The sequence below is a fragment of the Microchirus variegatus genome (assembly GCF_963457635.1).
Source record: "Microchirus variegatus genome assembly, chromosome: 11".
Taxonomy (NCBI): domain Eukaryota; kingdom Metazoa; phylum Chordata; class Actinopteri; order Pleuronectiformes; family Soleidae; genus Microchirus; species Microchirus variegatus.
Genome location: NC_139812.1, coordinates 24729559 through 24740359, shown reverse-complemented (window position 1 = coordinate 24740359; position 10801 = coordinate 24729559).

The window sequence follows — 10801 nt, the reverse complement described above, 5'->3', positions numbered from 1 at the left end:
AAGTCATTTTGGCTTAATGAGTTATGATTCATACCCTAAAATTTGTTTTATTATGAATAACAAATATATTTTTGTTACCACCTCCCCACCTTTAGTTCATTTTCCAAGGGTTTCACAGTTCAAGAGAATCCAGCAAAGTTTTGCATGGTTTTGGCTGTTTATCCACACGCAACTGGCATTTTTTTGAGTCCTAAAATACTACTTTTGGGGGTAAAAAAATTGTGTTATTGTTTGTAGAACCACTACACAACTTTGGGAAACTCAACAATGTCATAGCCTGACCTCTGTAACCCTGCGTAACTCTGCTAAATGTCATATAATGACGATCCCTATGCTCCATGTGGCGTATATATTTATACTACAGTGTTTAGCGTTATTTATGGGACGTTTCCGAATGTATGAAGGTCAATCAAATCTCTACTCACTTTGTTTTGTAATATTTGTAGTCGATAAAGAAATCTGGTTACAATCGTCTTAAAGGTACGGTGTGTTGGACTGTGGGAACAAAACCAGCCATCATTAATGTCGATGACTTCCAAAGTCGGATTTTATTCAACTTTTATTCTGAAAGGAAGTCAAAAGAGCAGTTTTAAGTAGACGTATTCTACCTTCACTTTCTGCCAGATGTTAATCTAAATCTCACACACTGGACCTTGAAAACAAACCACATCAGCTGCCGTCAACAATCACAGTTGTCTTTGATTCTCAGTTTGATCTCCAGCTGCTCGTCTCGATCACGTCTACATTCAGAAATCAACCGAGTTGCTGCAGAGTAGATGTTTGCATTAACAGGTGTACCTAATAAAGTGGCCCGTGAGCGTACATGAAAAGTTATGTCATTTTCCTCCCTCAGGTGTGACTGAGAATCACGGCGATTGTCGTCGTCGTCGTGGCCTTAGCGCTGTAATGTAAAGTCATAGGGGCTGAGGTGAAGAGAAAAATGCTGTAAAGCAGGTTGATGTCGCCGTCGCGTCGCTGCAGCTGCTGCTGGATCTGTGTTCACTGTGACTTCCTGCTTTAAAGGTCAGCGCTGCAAATAGCAGACGGGTCCTGAGGTTAGGGAAGTGAAGAAAAGGCGTATTATTAAAAAGTTCAGCTCAGGATGTTAAACCCACTTAAAAGCACAAAGCAAATAGGACTGATGTTCTAAGCCTAATATTTACGTTTAACCGCGTTACGTTAGTTTCAGCATTCGTGGATTCTTCACAGATCAGATGAGATTTTAAAGCTTAATTTGAACAAAAACGGTAAAATCACCTAGTTAATTTTTTTTACAATTTAAAAACTGCAGCAGCAAAATGTTCTTTATTATTATAATTGCAAAAACTACCAGCAAGGAGGCATTTCTATGTTAAAATTATTGGTGATGATAACCCTGGGAAAAGGCTGTGTATGAGCTTTGAAAGTCAGAAATAAAATCTTATAACCAATCGTGGAAAGGTGATCAACTGTATGTTAAATAAACGCAACTTCTTCCTCACTTTAAGAACATTTTAAGACATTTTTGTTTATGGGAGTCAAGCTTCAAATTAGTGACGCTAGCTAGATTCCAACAAATTGAGCAGCTAGCTGTAAAGTTGCTAGCCAGCTGCACAGCTAACCGAGAGAGCAAAGAAGCAGCTATCTCCTAAGTTGCTAGCTACCTGGCTCTAAGAGGGAGCAAAGAAGCTGCTAAGTTGCTAGCTACCCGCTTATTTAGCGGAGTGAGCAAGGGAGCAACTTGCTCCTAAGTTACTAGTTGTCTGGCTAACGTGAGTGAGCAAAGATGCTCCCTTGTTGCTAGCTAGCTAGTTGTTATAGCTAGTAGAGTTAGCAAATAAGCTTCTCTCTGTTGGTGTGTTAAAGTGCTACGAGCTGTGTAATTGTGTGTTTGGCAGAAGGTGGCGCAACAGAACGAACCTGTAAACGAAAACATAAACTCAGTTTATGGCAAACTGTAAATGAAAATATATGTTGTGAATGTACTAACTGTAGCAGTGTTTCTTTAATTTCTGATGACGTCGGGGTTATTTTATGTCTCAATTAGTGCTGTCAAACGGGAAAAAACGCGCGTGACGTCATGTTTACGTGACTCCCGATTGTTAAAATGAGTCTCTAAAGTAACGCTAAAGTTTACAAACAGAGGCACACATACGCAGTGCACAGGTACGTTTACATATAGCATCTTTAAAGGGACACTGTGTAGTATTTATGGGTTTATATAACCCAAAATCCACTTTTTTTATACATATTATGTGCTCCTGCATTGTCTAGTCGCTGTATAATAGTTTTTGTTTCATTTTCGTAGTGTTTCAAAAAGTCGTAAAATAACATGGTCGCGGGCCGCGATTGCATTGCCACTGTTAGCAGCGACGCCATGTTTCTACGGGAGCCTGTATAGACAAACGCTAGAGAACAAATCAAGCGTCTCTTTACTTGTAGCGGAAGTCCCGCCTCCTCTCTCTCCGCTTCGTCTGCTACGACCGCGGTAGCTCACCCTCTCCCTCACCTCACGAACCGAAAGACAACGAGGACGACATTTGACCGGCTGAGGATACCGTAGCGCTCAGTTAAGGGAGGGGGTGAGCAGAGCAGCAGTTCTTTGTTGTAAATTTCAGCCTCTCCTCTAGATGGCACTATAAACTACTTACTTCACCTTTAAGTTGCTTTCTGACAAGAAAACACAACATTTTCCTTTCAAAGCAAACTTGACCTTTGAACTTTTGACCAAAAAAAGTCAAACAAAACAAAGAAAACTAAGCTAAAAGAAGCCTGACGGAGGGAAAAGGCAACACCAGCCCAGGAGAACGAGGAGGAGGAGCAGGAGGACGAGGAGGAGGAGGAGCAGGAGGAGGCCGCAGGCGCTGGAGTCCTGCTCTGCTCCACAGTCTCGTACGACTTCAACCTCCAAATGAAGGAGTAACAGGATTAAGCAGCATATCAGAGTGATAGGAGAGCAGAGAGAGAGAGTGATGAGACTGTGGCTAAAGCACGGCCCAGTCAAAGCCTGAATTCAACATGTATATTTTAAATATATAAATATATATATATATATATGCTGTACCCCCCCCCCCCGGGGGAAGGCAGTCACATAATCCTCTTCTGCTCTATTAAGACTGTGTCGTCAGCTCTTTGCTGATGATGGAGACATCAAAGCTGCAGCAGTGACACGAGCGCAGCTGTAACCGTCTGAGTCAAAGTCGACGAGGAGGAGACGACGCTGCGTTAATAATGAATGAGAGAGAGAGAGAGAGAGAGAGAGAGAGAGAGAGCTGAGGGCTTCAGAATAAAGCGTCAAGCGGGAGATTAGACATCTTTACCTCTGAATGCCCTCTCCTTCTTCTCCTTCTTCATCATCATCATCATCGCACACTAACAAGGGTTTCAAACTTGTGGCGCGTGGGCCTCATGTTGCCCCACACTATCAACTTAAATTGTTTTTATATATATATGTATATTTATGGATTTTGTGTCATTTTATTTTGAAATTTAAAATAAATAAATATATAGATATAGATATAGATATAGATATGTTTAAAGGAGCCATATGTAAGAATGTGGCCAAAAACGGTTACTACACTCAAATTCAAAATACCGATTTCAAAATATTTGCATTAAAAAATATATTTTGCAGACTGCAAATCATGTTTATGTTTTGAAATCATGTTTCGTGACCTACCGCCGTCGACCAATCATTGCAGTCAGTAGAGTCTCAGCTGCCGAGCAACCACGGGTTGCCAGTTACGTCAGAAAACGAAACCCAAAAGACTTCGGTATTTTGAATTTCAATGTAGTAACTGTTTTTTGGCCACATTCTTACATATGGCACCCTTAACGTTTTTTTTCACTTAACTGCCCCCTACTGGCCAGATTAGACATGTAGTAGTAGTTTGAGAACCGGCTTAATTTGTACGCTTTGTGTGTAAGTTTTATCTCAAATTTTTCAAGATATTATTTAAGAAAATTTCACTTCGTACGTTTGAAATCGGAACTTTTTCCGGTTCGATTTAAAGGTACAGTGTGTATAGTTTAACCACATGGACAAGAGAACTTTCCCGACACAATCTTTTTTCCAACAGTTTACCATAAGAAATGACTATAAATGCGTGTAGTACATACGCCAGGCCTGTGTGTGGCGCTGTAGCGCTGCCACAGACACACAAGAAACACAGAGAAGAAGATGTGGACCGTGTGCAGAATGTGAATGACCCAAACCAGGACGACAAAGGAGAGAAAATAAAAGTTAACATATCGTGAAGAGACCAAACAATCTCCAAACACAAGGAGACGATGATGATGATGATGATGATGACAGCAACTGTAAGTACAAGAAATATGTTATTGTTGTCTGAAAGTTACATTTTAAGGCTCTCAAAATGGTGGCGGCATGTGGATAAGAAGTCGTAAACGATACAAAACTTTTGTTTTTTTCTCCTAATCTCTAATCCTAATCTCGTTCCTGTGTGTACGAGCCCTGATTGGTTGAAGTTCATGGTGCCACTTCCTGTCCAAGTGTGTTGTTGAACCTTTGTTAACCTAACCCTGACATCTGGAAAATCTGGAAAAAAAACACACACCAAAATGTAGTGATTTAAGGTTTGTGAGAGGGTGAAGGAGTGTGTGTTCTTGTTTGTGTGTCCTTGTGAGGACCAAACACACGAGCCATGGGAGTGAGGACGTCTTTGTTTAATGTTAAGACTTAGTTTTATGGTTAGAATTTGGGTTCAGGTTTAAGGTTAGGGTTGTGAGGGTGTGTTGTTTGGTACATCTTTAGGCCATTTTCAGGCATAAACACTGACCTTGTGAGGACCGGTAGTCCTCATGGAGACCAAAACATGGTCCTAATGAGGCAGAACCTCAATTCTGAGGAAGTGGCATTGATTTAGGACCAAGATTTGAAATATGATTATGGTTATGGGTTAGGGTTAGGCATTTTTACTGTAGTTTGTCCAAATGAATGCAGTGTGTGTGTGTATTTTTATATCTTTGTGAGGTCCAGAAAATGTAAAAAACAACAACTTTAAAGGGCACTTTTAGGGTTAAGACCTGGTTTTTAGGTTACACTAAGGGTATTGGGAATACATTATGTCTTATGATGTGTTCTCACTAAGATATAAAATCCTACGAGGTCCAGAAAATGAAAAACCCTATCTTTGTGGGGACATTTTGTCTTTTTTGTCACATTTTTAAAAGGGCTTTTTCACATCTTGAGGATTTTTTCTCTATCATAAACACCGACCTTGTCAGGACCGGTAGTCCTCATGGAGACCAAAACATGGTCCTAATGAGGCAGAACCTAATTTCTGAGGAACTGGCTTTGATTTAGGACCACGATTTGAAATATGGTTAAGGTTAAGGTTAGGCATTTTTATTTTAGTTTGTCCAAATTAATACAGTGTGTGTGTGTGTAAACGTGTATTTATATCTCTGTGAGGTCCAGAAAACGTAAAAAACAACAACTTTAAAGGGCATCTTTAGGGTTAAGACCTGGTTTTAAGGTTAGACTAAGGGTCTAGGGAGTACATATGTCTTATGATGTGTTCTCATGAAGATATAAAATCCTATATGAGTGTGTGTGTGTGTGTGTGTGTGGTGAAGGTTGGTGGGGGGGTCCGTCTGGCCTACAAAGAGAGGATAAGCCCAAGCTGGTAACCCCATTTCCCTTCCATCTGTTGGTAGCGGTTGTAGAGCATGGCCGCTCTCACCAGGACCTGGCAACCCATCCCCCAATCTCTCTCTCTCTCTCTCTCTCTCTCTGGCTGACTGCACAGCTGTGTTGCGTTTGGATTAGGCCAAGAATAAAACAGGAAGTAGAAATTAAACAAAAGCTTAAACACACACACACACACACACACACACACTGTAACTTAGCAAAGACTCCACAGCAGCACTGAAGTGACAGAACTGTGGAAACACACCCACACATGTAAGACCATGGTGTTTCACACACATATTATACCAACTGCAGCATGAACAAAGTCGTCCTCTGCCTCCCACACACACACACACACACACACACACACACACGCGCACACACACACACGGGCAGGACCACAGGCATATCTATGGTCTGTCTGTGCCCACACTCGCGCTCACACACATATGGTGGTTTTACATGCTAAGTGCTGCTCTGCTCTGCCTCTTCACGGTGGTCTGACGACGGAGAAGTCGCTCCGTCGGTCTCGGAGGAGCGTGCCAGCGTAATGACGCTTATGTGTTTTTCACGCAAATGTTGAAAAAGATAAAAGAGTTTCTTTTGGTGGTGTTGTGTGACTGAATATCAGGAGTCGACGTCTGATAACGTGGCTGCCATCAGGGACGGAAAGAATCATAGATTTTAGCCTCAGTTTGTCACGTTATCTCACTGTTAGACAGTGTTTTAGTGCTGAAAACTGACGTCAGTGGACCGCTAACTCCTCTACACCAAAGTCCATAGAGAAAATCAGCGATTTTAGCTCACAAGGACATGGCAACTCCTAAACTAACACATGTAATTGATTGGGGGGGGGGGCCGCATGTGGCCCCCGGGCCGCCAGTTTGACACCCCTGCTCTTCAGCGTTGGTACTAGAGTCAGGATCGGACTGATCCGGTGGCCGTGGATTTGTTCGGATTGCGAAATGTACGTCGCGCGGACCTTTGCGGACGTCTGTAAACACGTGGAACGTATGACTTATAAAGCTATAAATATCTTTTTTTTTTTTTTAGTGTTTGAATGACCTGAAATAATTTTTCTCTCCGTTTGTCAACACTTTTTTTTTTAATGTTTTATTCACGTTGAACGTTCATCAGAACACATTTTGGTGTCGACTGCGGTCACTCGGGAACTTTTTGTGCTTATTAAAGTGTGGAGAATGAAATCACTCGTCTCCTGTGCTGCAAACTTTCAGCTCAATCCTCTGCGTAGTTTCTCTTTCGTGTGTGTGTGTGTGTGTGTGTGTGTGTGTGTGTGTGAACGCACCAAACACAGGAACTACGGTGAATGAGGAAGTGGAATTGGGAAGGAGATGTTTGGGAAACACACAGCTGCACGTTCCCGTATCGTCGCTCTCTCTCTCTCTCTCTCTCTCTCTCTCTCTCTCTCTCCGTCTCTAAACTGGCGAACGTCAAATGTTGATGGAAAGGCATGAAAGTGCTTCTCGTCACGAGTTGGAAGCGACTGTTAATGAATGTACGGTAAATGTTTTCAGATGTTATTTTTACTGTCAGGACTTGAGTCACCTCGCGATGAGTCACCTCGGGCTCAGTTTCTCTGCGTGTGTTTTTGTTGACGCGAATATGCCAGCGCGCTCGTCTGCACTCCGTGTGTTTATGTGCGTCTTCAGGAATAAGAGAAGCACATGGAAACACTTTAGTGTGCCGCTGTCGCCACTGACCCCTCCCCATTCATTCAACACATACACACACACACATTCTTGTACTTGCCGCATACTGAGGACCAGCATTTCCACTTCATAAATCAACACAATTACAAATATCTACTTCGTGAATGACATCTATAAAGAACTACTGGGACTTTATCGCAATAAACATCGTACCATAGAGACTCTCAAAATATCGCAATAAATATCGTACCAGAGAGACTGTCAAAAATATCGCAATAAACATCGTACCATAGAGACTCTCAAAATATCGTAATAAATATCGTACCATAGAGACTCTCAAAATATCGTAATAAATATCGTACCATAGAGACTCTCAAAATATCGCAATAAACATCGTACCATAGAGACTCTCAAAATATCGCAATAAATATCGTACCATAGAGACTCTCAAAATATCGCAATAAATATCTTACCATAGAGACTCTCAAAATATCGTACCATAGAGACTGTCAAAATATCGTAATAAATATCGTACCATAGAGACTGTCAAAATATCACAATAAACATCGTACCATAGAGACTGTCAAAATATCGCAATAAATATCGTACCATAGAGACTCTCAAAATATCGTCATAAATATCGTACCATAGAGACTCTCAAAATATCGTAATAAATATCGTACCATAGAGACTCTCAAAATATCGCAATAAATATCGTACCATAGAGACTGTCAAAATATCGCAAATAAACATCGTACCATAGAGACTGTCAAAATATCGCAATAAATATCGTACCATAGAGACTGTCAAAATATCGCAAATAAACATCGTACCATAGAGACTGTCAAAATATCGCAATAAACATCGTACCATAGAGACTGTCAAAATATCGCAATAAACATTGTACCATAGAGACTGTCAAAATATCGCAATAAATATCGTACCATAGAGACTGTCAAAATATCGCAATAAACATCGTACCATAGAGACTGTCAAAATATCGCAATAAATATCGTACCATAGAGACTCTGAGGACCTTAAAAACAGACGTGTTTACGACCTAAGGAATTGATTCAGTGAAAACAAAGGCCAAAATGTCCTCACTTCGTAAAAATGACCTCACTTTGTTGTTTAAAAACCCTCAATGGTCCTCAGTATGCCGCAAGTACAAGAACACACACACACACACACACACACACACACACACACACACACACACAAAGCTTTTCCTGGCCCTTTAACCAAACCTTAACCATCACGACCGTGAGTGTCTAACCATAAAACCAAGTCTTGGAGGGATATTTCAATGTTTTGGAAGTGTACTTGTTGACGGTTTGGAAACATTTCTTTGGCATCTTTTGATCGTCCCCTGCACCTAGAACCCACAGGAGACATGAGCTCAGTGAGAACATGGCTGCCAGCGATGAGACATGGATTCAAACCACGCAAAAAAAACTCACCTAAAAATCTTAAATCTATGCCCGCGTAAGTGTACGTACTTTTTGAATTAGTTTAAGATAAAACAGCAAAGTCAAACCACCTTGTGAACAGGTGTGGCTAAAAAACACATTTTTGTCCACATCATCATGGTGTTGCCACATCGGTGTCTCTGCAAAACCACATTTCCCAATTTTTAAAAAAAAAATCTTAAACTATCAACTTTAAATTCCAACCGGGACAAAAAAAAATCACAAAGACACACACACACACACACATAACCCACAAAATCCACTCCAGGTTTTCCGGCTTCACTCGTACACACAAACACACACACACACATGAGTACTTAATATCACTGTGTGATCAATGAGGAGCACATATGTGTCCATTGTACTGAATAATAGTCAACATGTAAAGCCAGAGGCGAAAAACATGGAGAGAAGCATATCGGCTTTACCATGGAGCGACACACACACATTCTTGTACTTGCTGCATACTGAGGACTGGGTTGCTGGCAAAGTGAGGACCAGCATTTCCACTTTTTTTTATTTATTTATTTTTTATTATTATTATTTTTGGTGCAACATTTGACAAAAACGTCACACTATACTATGTTGTCCAAAATTTGGGAAAACAATTTTTACTCAAAATTTTGGGGAAAAAAATGTACTAAAAATTTTTGGTCCTAAATTTGACAGAAACGTCACACTATACTATGTCGTCCAAAATTTGTAAAAAAAAAATTTACCCCAAATTTTTGGTCCTAAATTTGAAAAAAACGTCACACTATATATGTTGTCCAAAATTTGGAAAAAATAGTTTTAACCGAAATTGTTGGTCCTAAATTTGACAACAATGTCATACTATACTGTCGTCCAAAATTTGACACAAAAAATTTGACCCGAAATGTTTGGTTCTAAATTTGACAAAAACGTCATACTATACTATGTCGTCCAAAATTTGACAAAAAAAATTTGACCCAAAATGTTTGGTCCTAAATTTGACAAAAACGTCATACTATACTGTCGTACAAAATTTGACACAACATTTTTTACCCGAAATGTTTGGTCCTAGATTTGACAAAAACGTCATACTATACTACGTCGTCCAAAATTTGACAAAAAAAATTTGACCCAAAATTTTTGGTCCTAAATTTGACAAAAACGTCATACTACACAGTGATTTCAATGAAAACAAAGTGAGGACCGGCCAAAATGTCCACACTCTGTAAAAATAACCTCACTTTGTTGGTTAAAAACCCTCACTGGTCCTCAATATGCCGCAAGTACAAGAACACACACACGCACACACACAGTCGCACACACACATTTGTACAACAGGAACTTGCATTGTGTTCACTTTGGCCCTCTGTTGAGCGGTGAAAAGTGCTTCTGCTGCAGGGCTTTACACAGTATATCTGTGCATATAGTCGTGTTGGATCACACACACACACACACACACACACACACACACACACACACACACACACACGCACACACACACTTTCTGACTCCATACATTTAAAAAGACTTGTACGTTGACAGACTCTGTTCTTCTACCTGACTTCTACTCTGAAATCTTAGAGCTGGCGTAATCCTTCCCCCGAGCCTCTTCCTCCTCCTCCTCCATGTCATCAGGAGGGTAATATGAGGCATATGGCTGCTGATGACAGTCCCTAATCCTCACGCTGATAACTGATAGTTACCCACAAAAACTCCTCATCCTCGACCAAGAACAAGGGAGGGGGGAAAGCGTGTCGCTCCCCGATACTGTGGAGGTTAGCTCAGCCTCTGCATCTGCCTCCTCGGCTGAGAGTTATTATCTGAAATGACTGATGTGGAAAAAAGAGTGATATTAGTGAAGTTAGAACGATAAACTGCTGCTGGGGTTTTGTAGCTCGTAAGATTGATAGTAATAATTTAAAAGAAAGTATGCTACATGTTTGAGAGCTTGTGGAGGATAAAGTCATAACAAATATTTCAAAAACTGTCATACAGTCCACCAACTACCACCTGAGAAAATATTATACTTTGTTGAAGTAACACCATTATCGCCAACA